We start from the raw sequence: 14,919 nt of genomic DNA, 5'->3' as shown, positions 1-14,919 counted from the left end.
TAGTTCTGGAAGCCACTGGATTGTTTCCTTAAAGGAAAAGTGAGGAGGGTCATTCTTTCATCTGACCTCTTGAAAGGAAAAAGAAAACCATGCCCACATAGGAGGCCTGCACAGTGCATACGGTTAAGTGCTTGACCACTACCCAAAAGGTTGTTGGTTTGAACACACCCACAGGAGAGAGGCCTGGTGACCTGCTTCCAGAAGTCACGTGTTTGAGAACCCTATGGAGCAAAGTGCTCCTTTGCGCACGTGGATGGCTTGTCATGAATTGGGACTGACTGGATGGCAACTGCTTTTTAAGAACAGCATAGGTATTAAGTTACGTAAAAGTGACTTACTATACTGTTGGGCTAAGATGAACTGATAAAAAAATCTAGATATAGTTTATACCCTAAGATTTCAGCGAAGGATTTAAAGTAGTTGATTCAGGGTAAATGTGTATTTTTTAACACAGTCACATGGGATTAGTCTGTTTACTTCTCTGTCCTTCCCTTCAAAAACAAACCAAACCAAAGCCACTGCCGTCGGGTGGATAGCGACCCTGTAGGCCAGGGTAGAAGTGCTCCATAGAGTTTCCGAGGAGCGCCTGGCGGATTCAAACTGCCGACCCTTTGGTTAGCAGCCAGAGCGCTTAAGCACCGCCACCAGGGTTTCCTCCTTTCCCTGAGAGGCTTGGATTCATGAGGGAATTGCATATGACCCGGCAGGGTAGGCCATCTAAGTGTATTCCATGCCAGTAGGTGAGATTATAAGCAAGTTTTGTGCCCAGCACATTTGACCCTACAGGTAATGAAATCCAATTGTATTAGTTGTCTATTCCTGAGTAACAAATTATCCCCAAATTTATTACCTGACACAGTTTCTGAAGGTCAGGGATTCAGGAGTAGTTTAGCTGGGCGGTGCTCTGAGGCCACTCATGAGTTTGCAGTCAAGCCTTTGGCCTGGTCTGTAGTGCCTGAAGATTTGGCTAGGGTTGGATGATCAGCTTCCAAGCTCACTCACTTGGTTGTTGGCAGGAGGCCCCAGTTCCTCACTGTGTGGGCCTCTCCTTGGGCCTCCTCACATCATGGCAGCTGGCTTTCCCCTGAGCAAGTGATCTAAGAGAGAGCTCCTACCGGAGATGAAGCTGACGGCACAGAGTCTTTTTATAACCTCATTTCCAAAGTGGCATCCCATCACTCCTTCTGGATGGGAACGGCCACACACACCAACCGTGGTACAGTGTGGAAGAGCCACAGGCTGTGACTATCAGGAGGCAGGAGATACTGAACCATCCTGGAGGCTGCTTACCACACCCAGGTATTCACCATTACAACCTTTCTCCCTATAATTTTAGGCATTGTCCTGTTAATAAGGGTGAATTAATTGGCTTCTAGGTAAGTCAGACCCTATACCTGTGTCGTACATCCAAACCATTCGTGTATATTCAGGATATTGTCCCAGCAAGTCTCTCCTTTGTCCCGAATTATTAAATTTTCTGTTTCTCTGGATCATGCACACTGGCAAAGATACTTATCTTGATGTCTCCTCGTTCCGTGTCTCTCTTCGGATGCCACATCTTCGTCCTGCTTAATTGACTTTTGCTTGTTCTTCCAGCAGTTTCTTCACAGTTGGCTGTATTTGCCATCTCCAATTCTTCTCCCGTTTTTCCTTAAACCCACTTCTGTCAAGGTCATCAGTGAATTCCATTGCTTAATGCAATGGTCAATTTTTAATTTTTATTTCATTCGCTATTTCGGAGTGTTTGTCAGAGTGGTTCATTTTTCTCCTCCCTGAAAATAATTTTGCATATCTATTCCAGAATCCTTCCTTTTTTTTTTTTTTTTTTTGATTATCCTCCTCAGTGACTCTGAGTTCTTTCTTGATCTCCTTACTGGCTCCTTCTCATCTCCCTGATCTCTGTCTAACCAATGGAGTGTCTGAGGGCTTGGTTCTCAGACCTTTCTTTTTTTGCCATCTAACTCTTCCCCTAGCTGACCTCATCCAATCTTGTGTTTTCAATAACATCACGTGCTGAAGACTCCAGAATTGATATACCTAGTGCAGACGTCTCTCTGGTTTTTAGTCTCATACACCTACCTGCTCTGTATCACATTAAAAAAAAAAAATTGTATTGTGTTTTAATTGAAAGTTTACAAATCAAGTCAGTCTCTCATACAAAAATTTATATACACCTTGCTGTATACTTCTAATTGCTCTCCCCTAAGGAGACAGCACACTCCTTCCCTCCACTCTCTCTTTTTGTGTCATTTTGGCCAGCTTCTGACCCCCTTTATCCTCTCCTCTCCCCTTCAGACAGGCGATGTCAACATAGTCTCACGTATCTACTTGATCCAAGAAGCTCATTCTTCCTCAGTATCATTTTCTATCCCATAGTCCAGTCCCATCCTGTCTGAAGAGTTGGCTTGGGTAACGGTTCCTGTCTTGGGCGAACAGAAGGTCTGGGGAACATGACCTCCGGGGTCCTTCTAGTCTCAGACCATTAAGTCTGGTCTTTTTATGAGATTTTGGGGTCTGCATCCCACTGCTCTGCTGTTCCCTCAGGGGTTCTCTGCTGTGTTCCTTGTCAGGGTAGTCATCGGTTGTACGTGGGTATCATCTAGTTCTTCTAGCCTCAGGCGAATGTAACCTCTGCTTTATGTGACCCTTTCTGCCTCTCGGTCTCATGACTACCTTGTATCTTTGGTGTTCTTCATTCTCCTCTGCTGCAGGTGGATTAAGACCAATTGATGCATCTTACATGACCGTTTCCTAGCGTCTAAGACCCCAGACTCCACTCTCCAACATGGGATGCAGAATGTTTACAGATTTTTTTTATGCCAGTTGACCTAGATGTACCCTGAATCCATGGTCACCAAACCCCCGCCCCTGGTACACTGGCCTGTGAAGCATTCAGTTTATTCAGGAAACTTCTTTGCTTTTGGTGTAGACCGGTTGTGCTGACCTCTCTTGTATTGTGTGTTGTCTTTCGCTTCACCTAAAGTAGTTCTTAGCATCTACTATCTAATGAGTGAAAACCCCTCAACCTTTCTCGCTCCCAGCTCTCGTAACCATCAAAGAATATTTTCTTCTCTGTTCAAACTCTTTTTCGAGTTCTTACAATAGCACTTTCCTACACTATTTCTTCTTCTGCAACTGACTAGTTTCACTCAACATAATGCTTTCCACATTCCTCCATGTTATGGAATGTTTCAAGGATTCATCAATGTTCTTTCTGCATGCGTAGTATTCCATTGTGTGAATATACAGTGATGTATTTATTCATTCATGCGTTGATGGGCACCCTGGTTGGTTCCGTCTTTCTCCTATGATGAACAATGCTGCAGTGAACATGAGTGTGCATCTATCTGTTCATGTAAAGGCTCTTATTTCTCTAGGATGCATTCCAAGGAGTGGGACAGCTGGATCCTATGGTAGTTCTATCTAGCTTTTTAAGGAAACACACACATCTCCTACACTTGATAAATTTGCACTAATGCAATATTTCATGAATGAAAAGTATAAAACCTTTCAACGTGAAAGCTTAGTGATATGGCAGTTAGTGACATAATTGTTGCTGGGCCAACTTAATTGGAATCTTTGGATCCAGAAGGGACCCTTAGTTAGGAAAGTGTAGGTAAACTCTGCTTACTGAGCTGAGAGAAAGGAAATCATGCCTAGGTGCTTACTGGGGAACTTCTTTAAGGTAGTTAAAACAACATGTTTATCTCTAGGCTCTAACTGATGTTAACAACTCAATGAATCTTTTTCTAAAGCCACTGGTAGGAACACTCTTAACATAACAAACATGACTGAGCTTTGTTTTTCAAATGGCAGACTTTCACAGAAGCCTAATTTTGGTGTGGGAATGGAAACCCTGGTGGCTAGTGGTTAAGAGCTACAGCTGCTAACCAGAAGGTCAGCAGTTTGAATCCACCAGGTCCTCTTTGGAACCTCTATGGGGCAGTTCCCCCCTGCCCTATTGGGTCCCTTTGAGTCAGAATCCACTTGATGGCAGTGCCCTCAATGGTTATGAGGAGTGTAGAAGTAAAGCCCTCCGTTTAATTTCTAAACGGAACGCTTGATTTTCGTTCTGAAATCTCCCCGGTTAGACCTACCGGCACCTCAAAATTTCAAAGTTCCTCACACACAGTGAAAGGGCAAGAGGAGGAATGAATGGATGCTGAGGCAGCAAAGTGCTCAGGCTGCAACTGGGCTTCTGGCGGGCGCCTAGGTGCAACTTCAAGGGCCAGCTGCAGAGGCGAGGACCTTCAGCATGGGGCAGGTAACTGGTGCAGCCACGGAAAGGGGACTGCACCTCAGGGCTCTGAGCCCTGGCCTCCAGGAGCGCAGCCAAATGCCTGGACCTTCCGACGCCCGCCGTCGGGCTTGAGTGCTGGCCGGTTCTGGAACTGTGACGCCCCCAAACTCTTGCAGGGGGTCGGAGCCACGACTGCTCCCCTTCTCCACCCTCCCCCTGTCGCCTTGCTGCAGCTGGCTGCCACGCAGCGGTGGCAGCCAGGGACGCTGAAGTGCGCGCATGCGCCCCGTAGCCCTCGCCTGCGCGTGTCCAGGCAGCCACGGAGGCGGTGCCTGGGTTTGGTTCGGCTTGGTGGCCGCGGGCTCTGCAGCCCGGGTGCCTCGGGCCTGCATCGCTGCGGGGAGCCCTGGAGCCCGCGGAGTAGCGGTAAGCATGTGGGCGCGCGGCCATCTGTCCGCCCCGAACCCGGTGCCAGCGGCCCTGAGGGGAGGCTCGGGGAGCAGGCGGCCTAGCCCTCCCACTCTGGCTCCTCTGCTCAGCAGAGGGCTCTCCTGTTCAGCGTCCGGGCCTCTGGCCTGTCTTCCCCGGGTGGGATCGCGCATTAGGGACCCCCGCGGACCCCCGTTCTGCGGTTCTGCTGGCCCAGACCCCGTAGTGCGTTCACCCGTTTTAAATCGCTTTGTGGGTCGCCCCTTCACCGCTGTACCTTCCTATTTGCCCTGTTGGCTGCATGTCTGCCCCCACCTTAACGCAGCCCCCTCGAGCGCCTGGACCAGGGTGGCCTCCAGGCTTGGGATTTGGGCAGCTGACCGGTGGGGTGTTGTTTTTTGCTGCAGGCTCCAATGAAGGAAGAGGATTATTTGTTGGGGGGCGGGGTGGGGGGGCGTTGGGAATAGTGCAGTGGTCTTTTCTGATTAAGGTTGAGATGCTTGCTAAACATCCAGATGGCTGTGTCGGGTAAGCAAAGGAAAAAGAACGTCAACAACAAAAAAACAGTTGCCATCATGATAGGGGTTTCAAGGATGTGACCTCTCCGAAGCCGATGGCAAGGCCTTTCTTCCGAGGCACCTCTGCTGGGTTGAAACCAGCAACCTTTGAGTCAGTATTGGAGTGCTTATCTTTTGGCACCACCCAGGGAACCTAGTTGTCAGGTGTGGTTAGGTTCTGACAAGTTCTAGTTCATTCTGACTCCTAGCGACCCCATGTGACAGAGTAGAACTGCCCCCTAAGGTTTCCTGGGCTGTAATCTTCCTGGAAGCAGAGAGCCAGGTCTTTCTCCCACGGAGCCACTGGGTGGGTTCCAAGGGCCACCTTTTCATTGGCAGCTGAGCGCTTAACATTAGCACAAGTAGGGTTCCTTATATGTCAGGTAAGCAGTGCGATATGAAAAATCCCTGGAAAATGTGAGAAACCCTAATCTTTGTCTCTGGTTGTCTGAAAAGTGTGATCATCTGCTGCGTGGAGTATCTCAGCTCTTTGAAGTTTCAGTGCACACCTCAGGTAAGATGAGAGGTCTTTAGAATAAGGACCACCATTATGTTCTTTTTTCTTAAGGTTTTTTTTTTTTTTATCCCTTTTGCTGGAACCTTAAAACCAAAAAACCGAACCTGTTGCCGTTGAGTTGACTCCGACTCATGGCAACCCTATCAGACAGAGTAGAACCACTCCTTGGTGTTTCTAAGGCAGTAAATCCTTACGGGAGGAGACTGCTGCATGTCGCTCCCTCAGAGTGGCTGGTGTGTTCAAACTGCTGATCGTCCAGTTAGCAGACGAGTGCTTTCACCACTGCACGACCAGGGCTCCTCTTGGTAAAAAGTTGCTTTATAGAAAATGTTCCCTGTGGAAATCTGAATGTTTATGGTAAATTCAGGCCAACTATTGCTCCGGGTAGTTCTGGAAGCCACTGGATTGTTTCCTTAAAGGAAAAGTGAGGAGGGTCATTCTTTCATCTGACCTCTTGAAAGGAAAAAGAAAACCATGCCCACATAGGAGGCCTGCACAGTGCATACGGTTAAGTGCTTGACCACTACCCAAAAGGTTGTTGGTTTGAACACACCCACAGGAGAGAGGCCTGGTGACCTGCTTCCAGAAGTCACGTGTTTGAGAACCCTATGGAGCAAAGTGCTCCTTTGCGCACGTGGATGGCTTGTCATGAATTGGGACTGACTGGATGGCAACTGCTTTTTAAGAACAGCATAGGTATTAAGTTACGTAAAAGTGACTTACTATACTGTTGGGCTAAGATGAACTGATAAAAAAATCTAGATATAGTTTATACCCTAAGATTTCAGCGAAGGATTTAAAGTAGTTGATTCAGGGTAAATGTGTATTTTTTAACACAGTCACGTGGGATTAGTCTGTTTACTTCTCTGTCCTTCCCTTCAAAAACAAACCAAACCAAAGCCACTGCCGTCGGGTGGATAGCGACCCTGTAGGCCAGGGTAGAAGTGCTCCATAGAGTTTCCGAGGAGCGCCTGGCGGATTCAAACTGCCGACCCTTTGGTTAGCAGCCAGAGCGCTTAAGCACCGCCACCAGGGTTTCCTCCTTTCCCTGAGAGGCTTGGATTCATGAGGGAATTGCATATGACCCGGCAGGGTAGGCCATCTAAGTGTATTCCATGCCAGTAGGTGAGATTATAAGCAAGTTTTGTGCCCAGCACATTTGACCCTACAGGTAATGAAATCCAATTGTATTAGTTGTCTATTCCTGAGTAACAAATTATCCCCAAATTTATTACCTGACACAGTTTCTGAAGGTCAGGGATTCAGGAGTAGTTTAGCTGGGCGGTGCTCTGAGGCCACTCATGAGTTTGCAGTCAAGCCTTTGGCCTGGTCTGTAGTGCCTGAAGATTTGGCTAGGGTTGGATGATCAGCTTCCAAGCTCACTCACTTGGTTGTTGGCAGGAGGCCCCAGTTCCTCACTGTGTGGGCCTCTCCTTGGGCCTCCTCACATCATGGCAGCTGGCTTTCCCCTGAGCAAGTGATCTAAGAGAGAGCTCCTACCGGAGATGAAGCTGACGGCACAGAGTCTTTTTATAACCTCATTTCCAAAGTGGCATCCCATCACTCCTTCTGGATGGGAACGGCCACACACACCAACCGTGGTACAGTGTGGAAGAGCCACAGGCTGTGACTATCAGGAGGCAGGAGATACTGAACCATCCTGGAGGCTGCTTACCACACCCAGGTATTCACCATTACAACCTTTCTCCCTATAATTTTAGGCATTGTCCTGTTAATAAGGGTGAATTAATTGGCTTCTAGGTAAGTCAGACCCTATACCTGTGTCGTACATCCAAACCATTCGTGTATATTCAGGATATTGTCCCAGCAAGTCTCTCCTTTGTCCCGAATTATTAAATTTTCTGTTTCTCTGGATCATGCACACTGGCAAAGATACTTATCTTGATGTCTCCTCGTTCCGTGTCTCTCTTCGGATGCCACATCTTCGTCCTGCTTAATTGACTTTTGCTTGTTCTTCCAGCAGTTTCTTCACAGTTGGCTGTATTTGCCATCTCCAATTCTTCTCCCGTTTTTCCTTAAACCCACTTCTGTCAAGGTCATCAGTGAATTCCATTGCTTAATGCAATGGTCAATTTTTAATTTTTATTTCATTCGCTATTTCGGAGTGTTTGTCAGAGTGGTTCATTTTTCTCCTCCCTGAAAATAATTTTGCATATCTATTCCAGAATCCTTCCTTTTTTTTTTTTTTTTTTTGATTATCCTCCTCAGTGACTCTGAGTTCTTTCTTGATCTCCTTACTGGCTCCTTCTCATCTCCCTGATCTCTGTCTAACCAATGGAGTGTCTGAGGGCTTGGTTCTCAGACCTTTCTTTTTTTGCCATCTAACTCTTCCCCTAGCTGACCTCATCCAATCTTGTGTTTTCAATAACATCACGTGCTGAAGACTCCAGAATTGATATACCTAGTGCAGACGTCTCTCTGGTTTTTAGTCTCATACACCTACCTGCTCTGTATCACATTAAAAAAAAAAAATTGTATTGTGTTTTAATTGAAAGTTTACAAATCAAGTCAGTCTCTCATACAAAAATTTATATACACCTTGCTGTATACTTCTAATTGCTCTCCCCTAAGGAGACAGCACACTCCTTCCCTCCACTCTCTCTTTTTGTGTCATTTTGGCCAGCTTCTGACCCCCTTTATCCTCTCCTCTCCCCTTCAGACAGGCGATGTCAACATAGTCTCACGTATCTACTTGATCCAAGAAGCTCATTCTTCCTCAGTATCATTTTCTATCCCATAGTCCAGTCCCATCCTGTCTGAAGAGTTGGCTTGGGTAACGGTTCCTGTCTTGGGCGAACAGAAGGTCTGGGGAACATGACCTCCGGGGTCCTTCTAGTCTCAGACCATTAAGTCTGGTCTTTTTATGAGATTTTGGGGTCTGCATCCCACTGCTCTGCTGTTCCCTCAGGGGTTCTCTGCTGTGTTCCTTGTCAGGGTAGTCATCGGTTGTACGTGGGTATCATCTAGTTCTTCTAGCCTCAGGCGAATGTAACCTCTGCTTTATGTGACCCTTTCTGCCTCTCGGTCTCATGACTACCTTGTATCTTTGGTGTTCTTCATTCTCCTCTGCTGCAGGTGGATTAAGACCAATTGATGCATCTTACATGACCGTTTCCTAGCGTCTAAGACCCCAGACTCCACTCTCCAACATGGGATGCAGAATGTTTACAGATTTTTTTTATGCCAGTTGACCTAGATGTACCCTGAATCCATGGTCACCAAACCCCCGCCCCTGGTACACTGGCCTGTGAAGCATTCAGTTTATTCAGGAAACTTCTTTGCTTTTGGTGTAGACCGGTTGTGCTGACCTCTCTTGTATTGTGTGTTGTCTTTCGCTTCACCTAAAGTAGTTCTTAGCATCTACTATCTAATGAGTGAAAACCTCTTAACCTTTCTCGCTCCCAGCTCTCGTAACCATCAAAGAATATTTTCTTCTCTGTTCAAACTCTTTTTCGAGTTCTTACAATAGCACTTTCCTACACTATTTCTTCTTCTGCAACTGACTAGTTTCACTCAACATAATGCTTTCCACATTCCTCCATGTTATGGAATGTTTCAAGGATTCATCAATGTTCTTTCTGCATGCGTAGTATTCCATTGTGTGAATATACAGTGATGTATTTATTCATTCATGCGTTGATGGGCACCCTGGTTGGTTCCGTCTTTCTCCTATGATGAACAATGCTGCAGTGAACATGAGTGTGCATCTATCTGTTCATGTAAAGGCTCTTATTTCTCTAGGATGCATTCCAAGGAGTGGGACAGCTGGATCCTATGGTAGTTCTATCTAGCTTTTTAAGGAAACACACACATCTCCTACACTTGATAAATTTGCACTAATGCAATATTTCATGAATGAAAAGTATAAAACCTTTCAACGTGAAAGCTTAGTGATATGGCAGTTAGTGACATAATTGTTGCTGGGCCAACTTAATTGGAATCTTTGGATCCAGAAGGGACCCTTAGTTAGGAAAGTGTAGGTAAACTCTGCTTACTGAGCTGAGAGAAAGGAAATCATGCCTAGGTGCTTACTGGGGAACTTCTTTAAGGTAGTTAAAACAACATGTTTATCTCTAGGCTCTAACTGATGTTAACAACTCAATGAATCTTTTTCTAAAGCCACTGGTAGGAACACTCTTAACATAACAAACATGACTGAGCTTTGTTTTTCAAATGGCAGACTTTCACAGAAGCCTAATTTTGGTGTGGGAATGGAAACCCTGGTGGCTAGTGGTTAAGAGCTACAGCTGCTAACCAGAAGGTCAGCAGTTTGAATCCACCAGGTCCTCTTTGGAACCTCTATGGGGCAGTTCCCCCCTGCCCTATTGGGTCCCTTTGAGTCAGAATCCACTTGATGGCAGTGCCCTCAATGGTTATGAGGAGTGTAGAAGTAAAGCCCTCCGTTTAATTTCTAAACGGAACGCTTGATTTTCGTTCTGAAATCTCCCGGGTTAGACCTACCGGCACCTCAAAATTTCAAAGTTCCTCACACACAGTGAAAGGGCAAGAGGAGGAATGAATGGATGCTGAGGCAGCAAAGTGCTCAGGCTGCAACTGGGCTTCTGGCGGGCGCGTAGGTGTAACTTCAAGGCAGCTGCAGAGGCGAGGACCTTCAGCATGGGGCAGGTAACTGGTGCAGCCACGGAAAGGGGACTGCACCTCAGGGCTCTGAGCCCTGGCCTCCAGGAGCGCAGCCAAATGCCTGGACCTTCCGACGCCCGTCGTCGGGCTTGAGTGCTGGCCGGTTCTGGAACTGTGACGCCCCCAAACTCTTGCAGGGGATCGGGGCCACGACTGCTCCCCTTCTCCACCCTCCCCCTGTCGCCTTGCTGCAGCTGGCTGCCACGCAGCGGTGGCAGCCAGGGACGCTGAAGTGCGCGCATGCGCCCCGTAGCCCTCGCCTGCGCGTGTCCAGGCAGCCACGGAGGCGGTGCCTGGGTTTGGTTCGGCTTGGTGGCCGCGGGCTCTGCAGCCCGGGTGCCTCGGGCCTGCATCGCTGCGGGGAGCCCTGGAGCCCGCGGAGTAGCGGTAAGCATGTGGGCGCGCGGCCATCTGTCCGCCCCGAACCCGGTGCCAGCGGCCCTGAGGGGAGGCTCGGGGAGCAGGCGGCCTAGCCCTCCCACTCTGGCTCCTCTGCTCAGCAGAGGGCTCTCCTGTTCAGCGTCCGGACCTCGGGCCTGTCCTCCCCGGGTGGGATCGCGCATTAGGGACCCCCGCGGACCCCCGTTCTGCGGTTCTGCTGGCCCAGACCCCGTAGTGCGTTCACCTGTTTTAAATCGCTTTGTGGGTCGCCCCTTCACCGCTGTACCTTCCTATTTGTCCTGTTCGCTGTATGTCTGCCTTCACCTTAACGCAGCCCTCTTGAGCGCCTGGACCAGGGTGGCCTCCAGGCTTGGGATTTGGGCAGCTGACCGGTGGGGTGTTGTTTTTTGCTGCAGGCTCCAATGAAGGATCAGGTTTGTGGGGAGGACGGGGCGGTGGTAGTGGTGGGGAGTAGTGCAGTGGTCTTTTCTGATTAAGGTTGAGATGCTTGCTAAATATCCAGATGGCTGTGTTGGGTAAGAAATGCAAAAACAACAGGAACAGCAACAAAAGAAAGCAGTTGCCATCATGATAGGATTGTCAAGGATGTGCAAAGGCTGTCTTCTGAGGCACCTCTGGTGGGCTCAAACCACCATCCTTTTAGTTAGTATTCTAGTACTTAAGTGTTTGCATCACCCAGGGAGCCTCCTTGTCAGGTGTTGTTAGGTTCTGTCAAGTTCAAGTTCATTCTGACTCATAACCACCCCAAGTGACAGAGTAGAACTGCTTCTGAAGGTTTCTTGGGCTTTTCATTGGCAGCTGAGCGCTTAACATTAGCAGAACTAGGGTTTCTTATAAGTCAGGTAAGCAGTATGATATAAAAAATCCCTGGAAAATGTGAGAAACCCTAATCTTTGTCTCTGGTTGTCTGAAAAGTGTGATCATCTGCTGCCTGGAATATCTCAGCTCTTTGAAGTTTCAGTGCACACCTCAGGTAGGATGAGCGGTCTTTAGAATAAGGACCAACATTATGTTCTTTTTTCTTAAGGTTTTTTATCTCTTGTGCTAGAACCTTAAAACCGGAAAACCAAACCTGTTGCCGTTGGGTTCATTCGGACTCATCGCAACCCTGTCAGACAGAGTAGAACTACTCTGTGGTGTTTCTAAGGCAGTAAATCCTTACGGAAGCAGACTGCCGCATGTCGCTCCCTCAGGGTGGCTGGTGTGTTCAAACTGCTGATCGTCCAGTTAGCAGACGAGTGCTTTCACCACTGCACGACCAGGGCTCCTCTTGGTAAAACATTACTTTATACAAAGTGTTTCCTGAGGAAATCTGAGTGTTTATGGTAAATTCACCTACTATTTTTTATGGTAAATTCAGGCCAACTGTTGCTCCGGGTAGTTCTGAAACCCACTGAATTATTTCCTTAAAAGAAAAGTGAGGAGTGTCATTCTTTCATCTGATGTCTTGAAAGGAAAAAGAAAACCATGCCCACATAGGAGGCCTGCACAGTGCATATGGTTAAGTGCTTGACCACTAACCAAAAGGTTGGTGGTTTAAACACACCCACAGTTGCCATAGGACAGAGGCTTGGTGTCCTGCTTCCAGAAGGTCACGTCTTTGAAAACCCTATGGAGCAAAGTGCTCCTTTGCGTACATGGATGGGCTTGTCATGTATTGGAATTGACTCGATGGCAACTGCTTTTTAAGAACAGCATAGGTATTAAGCTATGTAAACGTGACTTACTATGCTGTTGGGCTTAGATGGACTGATAGATATAGTTTATACCCTAAGATTTTAGCGAAGGAATTAAAGTAGTTGATTCAGGGTAAATGTGTATTTTTTAACACAGTCACATGGGATTAGTTAGTTTACTTCATATCTGTTCCCTTGGAGGCTTGAATTCGTAAAGTAATTGCATATGACCTGGCAGGGTAGTCCATCTAAGTGTATTCCATGCCAGTAGGTGAAATTATAAGCAAGTTTTGTGCCCCGCACATTTGACCATACAGTCAGTGAAATCCAATTGTATTAGTTATCTATTCCTGAGTAAGAAATTATCCCAAAATTTATTACCTCACAGTTTCTGAAGGTTAGGAATTCAGGAGTAGTTTAGCTGGTTGTTGTTCTGTGGGCACTCATGCGTTTCCTGTCAAACCTTTGGCTGGGTCTATATAGTGTCTGCAGACTTGACTAGGGTTGGATAATCAGCTTCCAAGCTCACTCACTTGGTTGTTGGCAGGAGGCCCCAGTTCTTCACTGTGTGGGCCTCTCCCTGGGCCTCCTCACATCATGGCAGCTGGCTTTCCCCTGAGCAAGTGATCTAAGAGAGAGCTCCTACTAGAGATGAAGCTGATGGCACAGAGTCTTTTTATCACCTCATTTCCAAAGTGACATCCCATCACTTCTTCTGGATGGAAATGGCCACACACACCAACCCTGGTACAGTGTGGAAGAGCCACAGGCTGTGACTATCAGGAGGCAGGAGATACTGAACCATCCTGGAGGCTGCTTACCACACCCAGGTATTCACCATTACAACCCTTCTCCCTATAATCTTAGGCATTGTCCTGTTAATAAGGGTGAATTAATTGGCTTCTAGGTAAGTCAGACCCTATACCTGTGTCGTACATCCAAACCATTCGTGTATATTCAGGATATTGTCCCAGCAAGTCTCTCCTTTGTCCCGAATTATTAAATTTTCTGTTTCTCTGGATCATGCACACTGGCAAAGATACTTATCTTGATGTCTCCTCGTTCCGTGTCTCTCTTCTTATGCCATATCTTCGTCCTGCTTAATTGACTTTTGCTTGTTCTTCCAGCAGTTTCTTCACAGTTGGCTGTATTTGCCGTCTCCAATTCTTCTCCCGTTTTTCCTTAAACCCACTTCTGTCAAGGTCATCAGTGAATTCCATTGCTTAATGCAATGGTCAATTTTTAGTTTTTATTTCATTCAGCCTATTGGGAGTGTTTGTCGGAGTGGTTCATTTCCTCTTCCCTGAAAATAATTTTGCATTTGTATTCCAGAATCCTTCTCTTGTGATTGAATTCTCCCGAGTGGCTCTGAGTTTTTTTTTTTTTTTTATCTGCTTAGTGTCTCCTTCTCATCTCCCTGATCTCTATCTAACCGATAGAGTATCCCAGGGTTTGGTTCTCAGACCCTTTTTTTTTTTGCTGTCTCTTTCCCTAGGTGACTTCATCCAATCTTCTGTTTTAAATAACGTTATATGCTGAAGACTCCATCTGTTTGTGTACATTTGCGTGACTTCATCTTTTGACTGGCTATTTTGAGTTATGCAACTATGAACATTAGTTTACATGGTTTTCTTTGAACATTTGTTGTAAATTATTGGATATATACCTAGGAGTAGAGTTGCTAGGTCCTGTGGTAATACAGTGTTTAACTTCTTTAGGAATGCTATAATCTATTTTGAGTTAATTTTTGTATACATTGTCTTTTGTTGTTAGATGCTGTCGAGTCAGTTCCAACTTACAACATTCCTATGTACAACAGAACGAAACACTGCCCAGTCCTTCACCATCCTCACAATCACTGCTACGTTTTAGCCCCTTGTTGCAGCCTCTGTGTCAGACTATCTCATCGAGGGTCTTCCTCTGTTTCACTGACTCTCCTTCTCCAGGGACTGGTCCTTCCTGATAAGATGTCCAAAGTACGTGAGAGGAAGTCTTGCCGTCCTTGCTTCCATAGAACACTCTGGCCCTGCTTCTTCCAAGACAGACTTGTTTCTTCTTTTTACAGTCCATGGTGTATTCAGTATTATTCCCCAAAGCCATAAATCAAAGGCATCAATTCTTCTCTCGCCTTCCTTATTCATTGTCCAGCTTTTGCGTGCATATCAGGTGACCGAAAATACCTTTTGAGTCAGGCACATCTTAATCCTCAAAGTGACATCATTACTTTTCAACATTTTAATGAGGTCTTTTGCAGCAGGTGCCCAATCCGATACGTTGTTTGATTTCTTAACTGCTGCTTCTGAAGGTGTTGAGGATTAAAATAAAACCCTTGACAACTTCACTATCTTCTCCGTTTATCATGATGTTGCTTATGGATCCAGTTGTGAGGATTTTTGTTTTATTTATGTTGAGGTTTACTGAAGGCTGTAGTCTTTG

At 46.5% G+C, this 14,919-nt stretch overlaps 1 protein-coding gene across 16 annotated transcripts in view; it reads left to right on the top strand.

Annotated features, from left to right (window-relative positions):
- ZNF280B (zinc finger protein 280B) overlaps positions 1-14,919 on the top strand; it is a 71,618-nt gene that overhangs the window by 32,062 nt on the left and 24,637 nt on the right. Inside the window, exon 1 of one of the 16 annotated variants that reach the window (XM_049866817.1) lies at positions 4,558-4,666. The exons of 12 other annotated variants lie outside the window; for them this stretch is intronic. The gene's annotated coding sequence lies outside the window, so the exon portion shown is untranslated. Of the gene's footprint in view, positions 1-4,557; positions 4,667-10,683; positions 10,793-14,919 lie in introns of those variants that run through there. 3 more of the 16 variants (XM_049866810.1, XM_049866823.1, XM_049866809.1) reach the window with 3 other exon arrangements.

Source organism: Elephas maximus, chromosome 22 (assembly GCF_024166365.1).
Source record: "Elephas maximus indicus isolate mEleMax1 chromosome 22, mEleMax1 primary haplotype, whole genome shotgun sequence".
Lineage (NCBI taxonomy): Eukaryota > Metazoa > Chordata > Mammalia > Proboscidea > Elephantidae > Elephas > Elephas maximus.
Note: the sequence above shows the minus strand (reverse complement) of the source record. Positions and strands in the feature narration are given on the sequence as shown.